A 17,574-nucleotide genomic window follows, 5' to 3' on the forward strand; every position below is an offset into this window, starting at 1 on the left:
TGTTTTCCATATAAAGCTATATGGTTTCAGAAGTTTCTAAGTATAGATCAATATAATCTCATGGCAATTCATAACTTTTTTACGTTTTGGCGAATTGGTGTCTAATGGATATGAATTCGTACAATCCCATTCATACGTTTTTTTTTTTTTTTTTTTTGATCTGTTTAACCCCAGTGACAGTGGACTTTGTTTATGGGTGGACTTTCATGTTTGTTTGTTTTTTCTAAAAACAATAAATTCATATACGAAATTGCCACCTCGAAAAACACGGTTGTGTAGACTACTTTGGCCTGGCTTGTTTTTGACAGACTATGAACACTCCTTATATTGCAAAGAGAAAAGATTCTTCGAAATGAATGTATGGTTTTGAAATAGTATGTCTTTTAATTGAGAAGGAAAAGTCGATAGTAATGCCATGAAATTCTCCCTCTCTTTCTTTGTGCCACTGCCACCCAAAGAGTAACGACAGACAATGAAGACTTGCCATTGCCGTCAGTCATTCCGAAGGCGGCCCCAATCATCAAACTGACAGCACTGCAAGAGGTGTGAGCCCGAGAACGAGCTAAATACAGAGAAGAAGTGTGTTTGGGCTGGAAATACACACACTCGAGCCTCTGTCCTCCCTCGGGAGTCTTTTCATATAATCTTAGAATTAATTCTATTTGAAATACTTAAAATAAGTAAGGTGAGGCTGTGTGGCAGAGGTATTCGCTTCTTTCCTAATGAACACATACCTTGCCTTTCTCAGAGTGTCCTTGGACTGTCATCTCCAACCTTTTGAGTCTGTATCTGATTATCCAGGCAGCAATTAATCATAATTAAGCAAGTCGTAGTCTTGGAGCAGTGGAGGCGAGGTGGCAGAGGATCTGGCATATCTCCTGATCAGCCTTCCATTTTGGCAAGCGGGTACTTCGCTCGGTTCCATGATAAAGCCTGTGGTGGGGGGCATAAAGGGACATATGTGTGGGGGGGTGGGTAAAGAGCGGAAGGGGGGATTTGGACAGGCCCGTGGCTAACTCTCGTCCTCCTCACCTCCCTTTCAGTCCCTCTGGACTGCTCTGAAGCGTTGGCTATGCTGAGTTCCTGAGCGCTTGAATTCTCTTTGTCTTCCAAGAGGAAGCGCCATAACAAATGACTCTTAGACCTGCAGGGGTTGTATGGATTTGGACAGAATGTACAATATTTTCCCCCATTTTTTTCCCGCCAAGTACATCTATGAACAGATTTTTGGGACAAAGTCATACATAGAACTACCAAACAATCCTCTAGAAATCACAATTACAAAATAAAAGCTAATTACTAATGTTCATACTTGGGTTTAGGGATTTGAACAATAAGTATGTATCCAAACTTTGTTGTGCTACGGACATAAATGATACCCAAAATTTTTAGTAGAGGCGTGCCATTACTTTTCTATGCTTATAATTTAAATTAGTAAAATGATAAAACATGCTAAAAATCCCTTAAATCCCTTAAACCTTAAGGAGGGATCCAAGCCATGTCTAGCAACCAGAAAATCATAGAGACTTGGGAATGGACTCGTTTGAGTAAGAAACCACTTAGAAACCTCTTGGCAACATGCTAAAAATCATTCATAACACATATACTTTTAAATTTGTTTAAATTTGCATACATTGTATACTATGCATGAAACAGTTGTATTATTAACCAAAACTATTGATTTTTTTTTTTTTAAGTAGGCCTAATAAAACAATAAAAAATGCCAAAACTGCAAAAATACTCAAACCAAAACTAAAATTTAAAAGCTAAATGAAAAGATTAAAATATTAATAGATAGTATTAAATAAATAATACAAAAATAAAAATTATATGAAAATGACAACTTAAATTAACTGAACGAATTAACTGCAAAATGCTAAATGAAATATTGTCCTCAATCTGGAGGCTAAACATGGTAACAAATCATTTCCCTGCGAATCTCCCCGCTCGTCCACTGTTTTGTGGCTTTGTTGTGTTTTCCAGATGGTTTGTATTTTGCTGGTCAAAAGGTTTGGTATCGGAGGCTTGGGCTCGTGACCCTATGATGTGTTTTTCTTTTTGCAGGCAGTTTATTATTAGAAAGTGCTTTCATTGCATCAGTATGATGTTGTGCTGTGCGTGTGATGGAGGCAGAACAGAGATTAATTCAGGGGTCAGCCGTATCTGAAGCCCTGCCGGGTAGAGGCTGAAGTCTTGCCAGGCCCTGACAGAGGTCATTTTTGGTCGGTTCTCGCTCTCTCTTTCGCCCCTGCCTTCAGCAATGAATTTCGTCACGCCTCTCCAATTGCAATGTTTTCACAAATTTCTCATCCATTCTCTTGACCGGGGTGTGAATTATGGGGTGTTTAGGGGGTCTGACCTCCCTAATTGAAGCTCTCCAAGAACATAAAAAACAAAGAATTTGGGGGGGTTTAAAAAATATTTGAATGAATTCCCATCACCAGCCCAGTCACCTTAGCACACTACATTTCCCAGCATCCCTCCTGTTCCTCATCATCAGCACACTCATCACCTCACACAGCTCGTTCACACTCCTTGTCTGGTCTACGACTTGGACTACAGATTACTTAATATTACCTCCTGCGATTCCCAAGTTCCTGTCTCCTGTCCTTCTTCTCCAGCGTTCCCTCCAGACCTGTTATACAAAGATTATTACTATTCAGCCTGCTAAATGGCTTTAGTATTTACTCACCTGTTGAAGTCATGATCATCTTCACTTGCCTAAGAACTGAAGTTTAATACCTGCCTTGATGAGCGCTGTGTTATCATTACTCTCCTGTGTTTGGATTTTGCTAAAAAAAAACATTGTTATCACTTATCCATCTCTCTCGAGTCTGCTATATTCTATATTTTCCGAAATAGTCTAAGCAAGAGCTGCTTAACTCTTTCCCCAACAGGTTTTTATTGAATTATTTATTTTATTTTTTTATTAATAGCTGCCAGTCTTTAAAAGCATTTTTGATGATTTTCACAAAACGTTCATGGCCCCCAGAATATGTTGTTGTATGAATATCTGAACATGCAATTTACCCAAAGAAAGAACAGAGGCTCTGATTTTAAACAACAACAAACAAAAAAGTTTTATTCTAGCATCATGCAAACTTTTTATCTGCCTCTTCCACTGCCTCGACACTGCCTCTTCCAATGCAAAAAAACAAGTCTCTATCACATCTGGTTCCAGAAAAATACAACCATTCACCTAATCGATCCGTTATAGCTCTTTTTTTTTTAAGAATACACAGCAAATTATAATGATGGACAGTACAGGTGATTACCTACTCAATTTCTGAAAAGCCACTGAATTTTGGTTCTGTTATTGATGGTCTTCAAGATCCTACACTCTGCAAAAGAAGAGAACAACCATTTGGATTATAGAAGCATTTTTCTCTCTTGTAGTCACTGAACACCTTACCTTGAGATAGGATGATATAAGTGTTGATTTCTCAAGAAAGCTTCCATGGATCGGATGCTATCACACATTTTCCAACACTAGAGATGTGTACCTTCATGAAAATCAAAAAGAAATTGAATCCCTCAAAATGGTACCGGTAGCCCAAATTTGGGGTCCCGTCTCATGGCCTAATGGTGAATGGCACAAAGTGCACTAAATATGGGATAGGAAACAATTCAGATTCACTCTATTGGGGCGAATGAAGTCTGGTTTTACATTTGTGTCACGCGAGCCGCCGCAGCTCCAGTCCAGAGACACGATAGCACAGAGCGGATCATATGACCACAAAACGGGGGTTATCATCTCTAGACCACAAAACGTAATGGACTCATTTGAATTATGCACTGAATTGTATATTTTAAAGCGATAGGAGAAACGGTTAGAGATTAGGAGGAAACTGCAGCTTTACTGAGCTCAACAGCTCTGGCCGAGACGCTATTGGCTATTTTATAAAAGGGGAGGAGCTGTTCGGTATATGTCCCGTCCTGTCTTCCTGTTTCAGTGGAAATTATGTTGCAAAAAAAACAAAAAAAAACACAAATTAATAATAATAATAGCCAGATTTGTTTTTCTTTAACTGCAAAAAATCAGTCCATTATCATCAGAGGGCTTTAAAATTTCACAGCAATTAGTTTCACTGGCTAGAATTAGATCAGTTCATCCATCAGCATTTAATCTTACATAAAAAGCATTGCATAACCACCACCATTACGGCTAATTTTGTTGTAGCGTCTGCCGTGACTTTGCTTGTAAAGACGTAACTGATTATGTTGTGTTATCTCTAGCACTGCCACTCTGATGGATCACTGGGCTCTTCACTCCATTTTCACGGCCGCTTCTCATTCAGAGTGTCTTTTTTTTTTCTCTCTCTTTTTTTCTGTCTCTCTCTGTCATGGCTCCTGATGGTGCCCGCCTACAGGGATGGTTTCACCACATCATCATCATCGCCTGGGTTTGATTGTCCTCTGACTAACCTGACCGCAGGACGACTTTGTTCTTACAAAGAGGACACCAAATTAACACTGAGCTGTTTCACAGCCCGTGCTTCTGATCTTAATGAGGGATGACCTGGAGAAATATAACATAATTATCCTGATTATTACAATCTTTTTAGCCAGAGAATATAAAAGGCTCATTATTGTTCTTTTTGAATTGTTCATTACGATTATTTTCGAGCCTGCAGCCTTTTCGGGCCAAAAATGGTAGGGAGAGAAGAGGAAGAGAGAAAACCCATCTTTGATTGGTTAATACCCAGCCGTAGAGAAGGCTTAGAGAACTTGAGCCCACTGTCTCCCTCGACCCCGTTTCTGTCTGTCTGAATGTCCCCCGGCTTTCTTGAATAATTTTTTTCTTATATATATATATTTTGTCTTTAGGACACTGATCTATTAGAGGTTCCTGTTAGGGACCTTTTTAACATATTCAAATATATTTGATTTGTTGAAAAGGGCAAAGCTGACCTGCAGAGTACTTTTACGCTGTTTGTTGAATGTGGAGTTTAGGCTATACAGAAAAATGGGGGATAGTTGTCACACTTTTTCTCCAGTAAACATTTCTCACGATATTTTGTTTTTGAAAGTCTTCAATACAAAATTCAAAAACATTTCCTTCAGAAATCATATATATATATATATATATATATATATATATATATATATATATATATATATATATATATATATATATATATATATATTATTATTATTATTATTATATATTATTATATATATATTTTTTTTTTTACTATATTAATTTTCAGGATTTTTGAATAGAATAGAATAGAATAGAATAGAATAGAATAGAATAGAATAGAATAGAATAGAATAGAATAGAATAGAATCGTGCATTTATATAGCGCTTTCACATGTACGAATATAATGAATATTGATGAATATAAAGTTTAAAAGAACCCCATTTATTTGAAACAGAAATCTTTTGTAATATCATAAGTGCATTTACATTCACTTTTGATCAATTTAATGCATTCTTGCGGAATAAAAATAATTTCTTTCTATTAAAATCCTTCTGACCCCAAACTTTTGAACACTTTTCATAATGTAATTTTTTTTACTCACAAACATTTTTATTCACTCATAAACATTGTCTATTATTATGAAAAATAAGCTATTAGCATAAAATTACATATGTTGTCACTTCTGATGTTTTATTGTTCCTCAAAGCAGCTCTGAGTGTTTGAAACTTGTCACTTTTTTCCCCCTTTGGTTAAAACTGCCACGGCAGCGAAATGAATTGTCAGACCAGGATCGGGTCCAGATTGCTCATTACTAAGTGTCTGCTTAATTTCAGGTGTTACAGCTTGAGTGATATGTGTAATTATAGCTGTCAATCCACCCTGACGTGCTGTCACCCGTGTGACAGTCCACATAAGCGGACCGTTGTTGTCCTCGGTGAGTTGTGATGAAGGTTTGATTTAGAGTCTCGCTGCAGCATAATTAATCTACACATGAATACAAAATACACACGCTTGTGGTCACGTCTCTAAACAAATATTCATTTTACATGCACTCTTTTCACCTTTTGAACACTTCACCTTTCCTATATGAATAAGTGTGCAATATATGAATCGTTTTGATAGAAATTTTAAAGTGCCCCATTATGCTTTATTTGTGAATGTAAAAGGTGTGCAGTTTCAAAGATCAAAGTGCATGACAAATAGTTGCGTTTATAAAATAAATAATTGATTCTGAGCTGCTGAAATGCGTTCTGCGTATGCTTTATTTGCACACTAACAGGGTGTGCAATTCATTCTTAGAGAATTCCCTTTTAGCATCTTTATTCTGATGCCATCAGAAGCTTATTTCTTTTTTAAATGCGAAGACAAGAAGCACTAAAAAGTTGTGCAAATATACTCTTAATATCTGCTTGTCTGCGTGATGGGGCTTTGAGCGCTGTGGGGCGGCTGGTCGTATTGTGCGGAGAGATAGTCGGTTTGGATTACTGTACAGTTGTCCTGAAAAACAATTGGGGTTTCCAGCAGCTACTCTGCATGCTAAGCTACAACGCTATTGAAATCTGCACTAGCTGTTTTACCCTGGTGCCAAAAGAAATCAAGTTTTGCCCACATGGCAGGCTATGAAAGACTATGAACTATGGGAGAAACCTACTGTGACATGTGTCGCCTGCATACGAGATCAAATGCATGTGCATTCAAAAGAACTTCTCCAGGTAGATTTATCGACAGGGGGAAAAACGCCACAATGAGACTGACTCAATCATGATCACTTTGATGTTGGAGAGGGACGAACCATCACGGGCCTGAATAGAAGTACAATTATTCTTTTCTGCCTCTCTCTCTCTCCCTCTCTCCCTCTCTCTCTCTCTCTAATGGGTTTAGCATTCATGCTTTATAATGGCTTAAACAGATCGAATAGAGTACAGGCATGTTGTTTATTCACTTTTTACTCACACACATGCACGCGCACACACTCTACACCTCTGCATCACGATTTGTTTTTGTAGTTTCTTTGCCCTTGAATTTGTACAGCAAAGGATCTGAAACTTTTTTTTTTTTTACTCATACACTTTATTTATTTTTGCCATTTGTTGTATATTTTTTCCTTTTTTCTCAATGTTTAATGTGGTCCTGTTTCTGGAGTAGAGCAACGGCAAGATAATCATCAGATTAAATGACTTTTTATTTAATCAAAACTATTTATATGGTTTAGATAAATGTTAGAAAAAAGACTCAAAATAACACTATTGCATTGAATCTCAAATTAATCAAATTGAACGTAATAAGTGTTAATTTAGTATTATATTTAGTTATTAAGATTTTTAATTGGCTTTAGTTTTAGTATTTTCTTTCCCCCATTGTTATTATTTAGCTTTAATTAATTGTGTTTTAATTCTAGTTTTAGTAATTGTTGTACTTCAGCTTAAACCTATTTTTTTCAATTAATAACAAGGGCAGATTTGTAATTGTCATTTAATTTTTAAGCATAAGTTGTTCATCTAATATTTATTCTTTCAGCCCTATTTCAATTAAATAAAATTTATTTTAATAGTTACATCAATGGTTCTAATTTATACACCAATACAAATTCGCTATTGGCTATTTGATTTTAAATCACGGCCTTAGATCAGATAATCACTCATAAAAATCCTGAGATTCCAGCGCTTATGGCATTCGTGGTTCTGCTCATCTTAATAGTAAATCCAGTGATAAAGTGTAATGATATTAATTGGCCAGGCTTTCGTCTCGTTGAGCTTGAACATGAGGTTTAGACCTTATTGGGTTGAGAGGAAGAGGTAATCTGGCAAGCGAGAAGAAAAGCGTTTTCACACTTTTCTGTGGGGCTTCTCCAAGCTGCTTTAGATCAATAGCATGTACTTGCTGGAGGTTAACGTCAGGTCTCCTCTCTTTAAAAGCCATAAAACTGAAACTAAACAAGCCTCGGAAAGCTCTAACCGCTGTTTCGCCCTCCTCCTACCCGACGCTTCCAGGTGTTCTCGGATTCGAGCAGTAATTGCGATCACATCAGTCCAGTCATAAAAAGCAGGCCTATGTAATGAAGCTGGTCTTAATAAGGTGCTTATGTTTTATTCTGGCCTATTAGAGTCCATCTCTGAGAGCAGAATGACTTTTACAGTTCTCTCCTCTACCTGCTGTTTGGCAGAGGTTGGAGAGACGGCATGCAGGCCAACAGTTTCTGACAAGGTTAACACCCACAGACGTTTCCTGTAGGTCTGGGGATAGCAGCTGCTTTTTACCTGACGCCCACTTCTGGTCTGACTTTCATGATCCTTGCTGGACAATGAATTTGGCTAACCAGAACCAGACATCCCACCATTGCTCGCCACAAGCCTCACTGAAACACTGGCCATTAATGAGGGGACAACGGCTGTAAAACTGCAATCGTTTCAGATAAACACTTTTGGGACTATTTGTGATGGTTCATTACTTAAATCTAAACAGGCGTGAATACCCAAAGCTATCTCAGTGAGTAAAAGGTGGCTAATTGGTACGAATTCGTATGACCTCACTCGTACGAATTCGTAGGATTTGTCTAAACCCCAGTGATGGGTAGGTTTAGGGGCGGAGTCAGGGGTTAGTCATTCATACGAATTAAATAGAATTGGGCAACTCGTAAAATATGTACGATTTAGCAAAAATGGCATGGAGTACTTTCCATAAGATCATCTCTCAATGCAAATCAAACCAGCTGTTAGGCTAACTGAAATAAAACCATGCCAATCTCTAGGTATGGTGAAGGCTATGTGATGATGTGGGGCTATTTTAATTCCAAAGGCCAAGGGAACTTTATCAGGATGCATAGTATCCTGGATCCATGAAGTAACTGGCCTTTAAAAATAAAAATCTGCCTGCCTCTATGGGAATTTAACATAGGGGTGTCCAGACTTATGCACCCTGTATTTTAAGGAAGAACATTTATTTATTTACGATACATTATTCATTCACAAAGAAAATTGGTGTCCTTAAGGTTGGATTCAATACACGATAAAATGAACGTTTCCTATAGAAATTAGCTATTCTAGTCTATTCTAAGATCATCATTTACATAGGAGAAAAGTTATCTTATTCACCACCTCAAGACTGATATTCTGAATGATTTATAAGTATGCTAACACTTTTTCCTCCAGAGGTGTGTGTGTGAGCGGTGTGGCGTTGGGGGGGGTTCCTCTGACACTCAGGGGTCCAGACCCCAAACTCTGGTTCATGTCTTAACAGCAGGCAGAGCAGCAGGGTCAAGCCACCAATGGGAAGCAGTCCTGGGCCGCACCTCAATGGACCAGAAGCCCGTACAAATCTCTAAACGTACGTCAGATGTCAGTTCTGTGGCCTTGGACTTACACGGCCGCTCTGACATACAGATTTACCCAGAGCTGCTTACATTGGCCTGACCTAGACCTTCCGAGAGCCCAAAACCAGATCAAAATGTGTATTAATGCTGTATTTTTTTTTTAAGTCGTACCTACGCTAATGCTTGCACGTCACATGGAAAGATGGATCCAGTGACAGTCTCAAACATAAAAAAAATAGTGTAATTGCCTAGGGTTAGTCTGTCTGAGATGATGGGTTTTAAAGATGCATGCTTTCCTCTGCACGCTATTACAGAAGCATCAATGACACCATCGGTAAATCCACAAAAGCATGTTTGTGGTGTCCACATGTCAAATTCAAAATACTCTAGTTCATCTTCTCTCGTTCAATGCTTTCGCTTTCACTCGCCACATCAGTCTTGCCTTTTCCAAAATGTTTTTCAATATTTGAACCCCATAGACCTTATTCAGAGCAGCGCCAGGACAGGTATGAAAGCGACGTGAGGTATAATAACCATGTTTCCATTGACATCCTAAAAAATGTAAATAAATGTAAAGCACCTATCATTTATAATTTTCCACAGCTCATGTTGTCTGGAGTTTTTTACCCACTGAAATTTCTTTGACGGATATTTTTGCAGTGTTTCATCAGCAGAGCAATCCAAAAACACATTAAATAACAGTACAAGCCATGAAGAAGAGATGCATATCTATCCATCACAGCCTCACTTTCATTCCAGTTAAAGTGTAAAGATGGTGCTAGTGAATAAGGTCTATTCCATCAGGTTATACTGTCACAACAGCAAATTATATCTATATTAATGATGTAAAAAATATATTTCACATTAACATTGTGTGTGTATGCATAAATTCAAATTGAGAATCAATAATAATAATAATAAACATTTATTTGTATAGCACTTTTCATGCATGGAATGCATTAAAAGTGCTTCACAAGCATAAAAACAAATATTGGGAATACGGTTTTTAGAGGATCTATTAGAGGATCAGAAAGTAAAATAAAAACATAAAACAAAGTTACACACAACTTTTGTTGTACTGATCAGAAACTTAAAAAAAGATATGTTCATGTTTTTCAATGCTTTTTGGCAATTCAAACTTTTGACCAAGATATCATTATTAGGGATGGCAACTGGCAATTCAAAACCAATACATGCAGAAATGCTGTTCTTTTGAACTGTTTATTCATAAAAAAAAACAATGAAAATTTTTTTTTTAAAAACAATCATGGTTTCCAGAAAAAAAAAAAAAAGTTTATATATTACTTTTACTTTATTACTTTATTATCCCCATGGGGAAATTGTGTTGCTTGTGTTTCAACATGCGTACATACAAAGACCAACAATATGCATAAATATATATATAAAAAAAAAAAAACAGGAATAAATTTATCAGGAATATAATTTAATTTATCAGGAATATAAAAAAAAAATAAAAAAACAGGAATATAATTTATCAGGAATAAATTATATCAGCATATGTAGCACCAAATCAGCATATTAGTGTGATTTCTGAAGGATCATGGGAAACTGAACACTGGACGAATGCCATCTCAGGAATAAATTCTATTTTCAAAATAATTTTTTTTGATTTAAAAAATACTTCTAATATACTTTTCAACATCATAAAAAAAAAAAAAAAAAAATCTTATTGACCCTAAACTTTTAAACAGTAGTGTATGTATGTGTATTTATAGAGAGAGAGATAATTGTTTAAGACAAATAAATGAAATGGCATTGCATGAACTTATATGGGTCACAGCACATGAACTCTTGAGCTGGACACCGGCTGTTATGAGGTGTTGATTTTGAGCATAGATCATCCGTTTTGCCCAGATGGTAATTGACTCAACACCAGAACCACTGAGCCGACCCCTGTGTCTCACTCTATTTCTCTTCCTGGGACGTCAGAACCTTTTTCTTTGCAGTTTTTGGAGGCTTTGAAATCCTGAAAAGTGGAGGTGGATCCCAGCAGGAACAAGGCCCATCTCTCCGCCCCAAAGGAGACGTACTGCCACAGGGTCCAGAGATGAGCCTTTGCCTGTCCGCTCTCTGTTCCTGGTAGGTGTTCGCTGATGATAAATATTTCATTTCCTTGCAAAACAAATAGCTACACATCATTCCTTCCCCGAGCTTTATTGTCGACGGCGGCGCGGCGGGAAGTTTGTGATGGTTGCCGTGGAACGCATGAGAGAAAAATGGCTTGTTGAGAACAATCATAACTCAGCACGTCACAGAAAAAACCTGACCGCAGCGGTCAGAGTCCCTCATTGGGAAGTACGTCTGCATGTTGTGACAGCGAGTTTGTTCTGTTTTGATGCCTGATGGATAACTCGAATCTGCAGTGCAGTTGAAAACCGAGCGTTTTTATATTGAGTGCAGAATTACCATGATACCACAACTCCCAGCTCTATTTCAGCTAAACAGAGCGCAGTGGAGGAACGTGATTTGTTGAGTGTTTCCTAAATCACTTTCCCTTGCCTTTTTTGGGGGGTTTCTTGTGCGCTGTATACATTAATAACTTGCAGAGCTATTCCTAACTGATCTGGACCATTAAAGGACTTTCACTGAACTTGCAGTCATTTTCCATTTTTTCAATCACAGATTTGACAGCATATTTGAAAGATGTTTTTGAGAGATCTATCAGAAAGGGGTGAGCAGCATGGCCAAAATCTTAGTTTTATATCCTAATTTCATAGATTTACATCATGGTAAACAGGGCTTGACATAAAGCCCTGCCAAAGTTGAATTTTATATGTAAGATATTTATACATTTTACAATTGTAGTCTTTTAAAAAGGCATCTGAAATAATAAACTAAGTGCATCGTAGTGATGTCAAAAATATAGATTTTCCAATACATAAATGTATCTGAAATGCTTCCAATACTTATTTCCCACAGAAGAGATCGCGATACCTATATCCGTCCTTCGGATGAGACATTAAACCGAGGTCCTGACTCTCTGTGGTCATTAAAAATCTCAGGATGTCCTTCGAAAAAGAGTAGGGGTGTAACCCCGGCATCCTAGCCAAATTTGCCCCTTGGCCTATGTCCATCATGGCCTCCTAATCATCCCCATATACTGATTGGCTTCATCACTGTCTCCTCTCCACCAGTAAGCTGGTGTGTTGTGGGCGTTCTGGCGCAATATGGCTGCCGTCGCATCATCCAGGTGGATGCTGCACATTAGTGGTGGTTGAGGAGATTCCCCCTTCCATGTAAAGCGCCATGAGTACCTAGAAAAGCACTATATAAATGTAACAAATTATTAATTATTATTATACCAACTTCGCTTTCTCTCTCTCTCATCTCTCCGACAGCGAGTTACACACAAACCCGTCTCTCCTCACTCACTCGTTTCATTCGCTCCGGATGAATATTGTTGGTGTTACAGGGCTTGAATTACGGCGTGGGATTCCACATATTGTGCATAATTCTACTCATTCCCGCAGATATTGTGCTCACACCATAGTGCACACACATTAAACCGGTTCTCAGTACTAAAATGAGTTGTTTTTTCCCGCTGCTTATTGAACTTAAACAGTCAAACACACACAACATAATGTCCAGGGGCGGACTTTACCATTAGGCAAAGGTCGGCAATTGCCTTGGGCCCCGAGCTACCTAGGGGCCCCCAAAATGCCCTATTAACTTATGCTTAATTTTTTTTTTTTATAATATATTTCTAAAACTCCATTTGCGAAAAATGGCATCAATCATTAGTGTCGCAGGCAGGAGGGGGCCCCCCCGCCTCACTACATTGGACTATTCCATTATCTCACTTTTACTGCGCATCTGCGAAAGTGACAAGGCTGTGCCAAAAAACTGACGGAGAAAAAGAAGTGATTGACAGACAGAGTGTACAGAGTAGTAGACAGAGTAAAAATGAATCGAAGCTAGCTACCCAAGCGGTGCTGAAAAAAGGAGGAAGCGGGAGGAAAGCAAAAAGTCCGAAAAAGTGCGCGGCGCGAAAGATAAACAACACGCAGTAACAGGAGGACTGGGAAATAGAGCAATTGATCCCCAGGGCAAGACGAGTCTAAACGCGAAAATGTAAAGTTTCGAAGTTACCCAAGCGGCTCAAATAAAAGAAAAATAGTGAAAAGACGCTGATAAGTATTTGGGAACGCTGCCAAAGATGACAAACTTTTTTATGGCTACTGTTGGGGATACAGATCAGGAACAACAACGTCCAACGCACAGAAAAATCGTGAAGCAAAGAGGACACGGAGATCGACAGACAAAACTGAGCAGTTTATGAATCATGATATTTTAAAAAATCTCAGCTCTCAGATTCTGTCAATTCTATTACGAAATTCAAACAATAAATACCGTTTTGCCGTTTTAATGTGACAGATTCCTATAGCGGCACGTGAACTGATCATCTCTACCTAATAGTAAATAAACATGAATTAACAATGTTGAAAGATACCGTATAACTTACCGAAATGTATATTCCTCATTCCATCAATAAGTGTTTTTCAACCGCGGAAAGAGGTAAAACAGCTGGAGAACAATCGTCACATAACATTTACCTCAGGAAAGCCATTTAATTGGCTAGGAAAAAAAGAGCTATAGAGAGTATTTGGCTAAATATGTGTACTATATTACTTATTTTAACCTTAAATTATACCAGCTGATAGGGCTTCTTTTTTTTTTTTTTGAGAAAAAGTAACATCTGTCTTGTGAAACGTTACCTAATATTGAGTCAATATTGAATCAAATCACGAGAATTGAATCGAATGGTGAAATTTGCCAAGCAAAAAAAACATAGCTTACCAGAAATTGTACCATGTAAACATTGTAACATGTTTCTGTTTAGGAGTAAAGAAGTGTAGCCAATGCAGGGTTTAAAGGGGACGTTTTTTTCTCCTCTCTAACCTTTACTTCCCCGTAGATTAGCTTTACCTGCCTATCCACCATTCAGTCGGTACATATTTTTTTCGTTCTCTTTTAAAGATTGAATGGGTAGGGGCCCATAGCCTACCTTCGCCTTGGGCCCCCGATTTGCTAAATCCGCCACTGATAATGTCAAAATGCTGTTCTTGGCGAGTATTCACGTAAACACCATAGATATCCATATAAGGCTAGATGTCTTAAGGCGGAGTCGCGAACGGCATCACACCGGCGGCCATCTTGTCACAGGGAAGCTTTCTGGCGAGCTCTGTGGTATCTGAAGTAAGGTGAGTGATCAGCACGAACACAAATCCTCTTATCTCGCTGAAATCTTGACGGATTTACAAACGGTTTGGTTTCTTACAAACGTTATTAACGTGGCTATAATTCTGGATGTTTGAACATGTTTAAATATATTATATTGTATTTATTGATAAGTATGCAGTGTCATAACTACATCTCTGACGTTTATAAGAAACCAAACCGTTTGAAAATCGGTTGAAAATTTTGCAAGTTATGGTTATTTAAAAAGTACATGCACCATTAACACAATGTTACGAGTGAGCGAGCTCCCTGTGGCAAGATGGCCGCCGCATGCGGACGTCGACCTCCATTGGCCAGCAGCGCGGACGAGACATCTAGCCTTTATTATATGATATCTATGGTAAACACAGTCAGTTATGTTTTAAGTGAACGTAAACAGTTGAGAAAGAAAACACATGTGTAACAATATAATGTATCCGTGTGTCAGATATTAAAGTGACAGCAGCCTAATAAACCTGCTGCTAAATTATGAGATAATATTAAAAATATCTGTATGGTAGTTTTTCCCCATGGTATCAATATGGGCTTTCGCACCGGAGGAACCTTTTCATAGTTCCTAGAACTATTGGCGGAAGTACCCGGATGTCGGCGTGTTCGCACCGCAGGAACTAGGAACTCTTTTGGAGGAACTAATTTAGTCTTCAGAGTAGGGTCTAAACCAGTACTATAGGAACTATCCGTGACGTTAGTGTTCGCGGATTGGCCGAACGCACGTGAAACACCAGCACCCGCCATTTAAAGCCATGTAAACACACAGATTATAGCCTATGTATTTACTCCACAAACTAACTATACGAACATGGAAAACAGTGATAGATGGGGCTCTTAACCTTTACGCTGAGGAGAAAATCCAACGCAACTTTGAAGGGACCAAGCCAAACATGATCATGTATTTCTGATGAGCCAGCAACACTGGATATCAACCACACGGCATACGCTTATAACTTTTCATATACTGTTTTACGTATAATAGTTCTATCTAATAGCGTATTAGACAGGATTGTTGGTCAGATCGTAACCTATTGATGTTTGCCGTTCAGATAATTAACACAAGTGGAGAGCACTCAGCAATCAACGATAAGAGGTGTATATATATTCAGCAGTCTCACTTCAATTTGTTGACAGTTTAGCAACATCCCTTCTCCACACTTCTAGTCCTAACTATTTACATACAGGGGAGGAGTACTCTGGGTTCGGGCCGAACTCCGAGCTGGGAGCCCTCCCACCGGACAGCACGCCAAATACACATTAAACTTTACTCCCTCTAACTGTATGTAAGTGTGAACTCGTGAAATGAAATCGGAGAATGCGAGCAATGTTTGTTTGCTCAGACTCTGCCGTTCTCAAAATAAAGGTCCGCCACGCTGTCAAAATAAAAGTCACAACAACGAGCGCGGCTTACGTCACTTCAGAGTTCCTACTGGCGGTGCGAATGCAATGGAAAAGGTTCCTATGGGAACCATTAGTTCTCGGGGAACCCCCCTGGTGGTTAGTTCCTAGAACTATCCGGTGTGAAAGCCCCTCATGTCAAAACTGTGGCCAGTTAAACCACTAGCCACAGCATGGTGAGCAAAAAAAAAAAAAGTTAATGTCAAGCCCTGATGGTAACTATTATATAAACTTATAGTCATAGCGCTCATATGAAGCTAACTGAGGGTGGCAATGGCATGTCACCCACATCGGCTGGTAAAGATTTGTTCCTGGCTGTATTTCATCAAGACCTCCTCATTACTCAGTTCTTTTTGCATGTTTTAGTGTGTGTGAGGTGTGTGTCCCTTTAAACCTGTCAGTTAATGAGCAGTTCTCTCTCACACACTCCTGTGCCTGTGTTTAATCACAAAGATGAGAGACCATCTGAACATCAGCATTACTTATTACAAGACTTCTTTTCATCCAGACCGTCCGTCTGATATTCTCTAGCAAGTCAAGGAGGTAAAAACCTGCCAATTACGTTCCTCCTCCTTCAAATTCTCACTATTTCCTTGATAATTCTCTCCACAACTACAGGCCGCTGCCATCGTGCGTTTGAAGTCCCAACATTTTAAACTCAGTGTACAGTGGTAAGGAGAAATTATACGAACACTTCTGAGGAGAGACGGACCATGTGAGAAAGAGTGAGACTGACAGCCAAATGAAAAGCTTTATTGTTCAGAGGTTGCTCTTTCAAGGCTCGGGAAACCTACTGAAGCTTGTCGCTTAATAAAAATAATAAATAGTTCATATTAAAATGGATTTTGATTGTGGCATTATGGCAAATCTGAGGACAGTGTGAGACATCTGCAACTTTAGAAGAGACTACTGGGAGATTAATGTGAGATTACTGGGACTTTTTTAGGAGAGCTTATTCAAAAAAAAAATATTTCTGGTGACACATCAGAGATGCTAATGAGATATAATTTGTGATTTGTATGTTCATATGGATTGTTTGACCAGCTAAAGAAAATTAATGGACTTTTCTGTTATGTTTTAATGCAGACGTCTCAGATGTTCCTCGTGAAGTCCTCAGGAGAAATAAAAAGTGGGACAATTGTTGACAAAGGGAGGATTTAGCACTATAAAGACATTATGAATTTAATGTGGATAGCAGATCATATTGAGATCTTCTGTTTGCAAATTAATATTTTTGCAAATCTGCCCACAATTTCAAATATCTCTTCTGAAATTCTAAAGGGGACAATTAAATTAAATTAAATTAAATTAAATTAAATTAAATTAAATTAAATTAAATTATTAATACATGTATTTACTTATTTATTTAAGTACATTTCTGTTTTTTTTTTTATCTAAAAGTTTGAGGCAATGGCTACAAAGAAAGTAGTTTAATTTCTTAGTGAACTTACATCATTCTGAATAAATGGAGAGCTCATGAACTTTTCATTTTGAGCAAGTCATTTCCAGGCCTATATGCTCGAGTTCAATAGGTTAAATAACTTGTCTAAATCACCTTTATTATATTTTTAAAAGGAGAAGTTTTATATCCTCTAATCTGTTTTGCTCCTTCTGTAGTTACGGGCCAAAAAAACCTTCCCTTAATCCGGTTCCTGCCATGTGCCCTTACTTCCAAAATATGCATGTCATGAT

Source organism: Leuciscus leuciscus (assembly GCF_965113295.1).
Source record: "Leuciscus leuciscus genome assembly, chromosome: 21".
Lineage (NCBI taxonomy): Eukaryota > Metazoa > Chordata > Actinopteri > Cypriniformes > Leuciscidae > Leuciscus > Leuciscus leuciscus.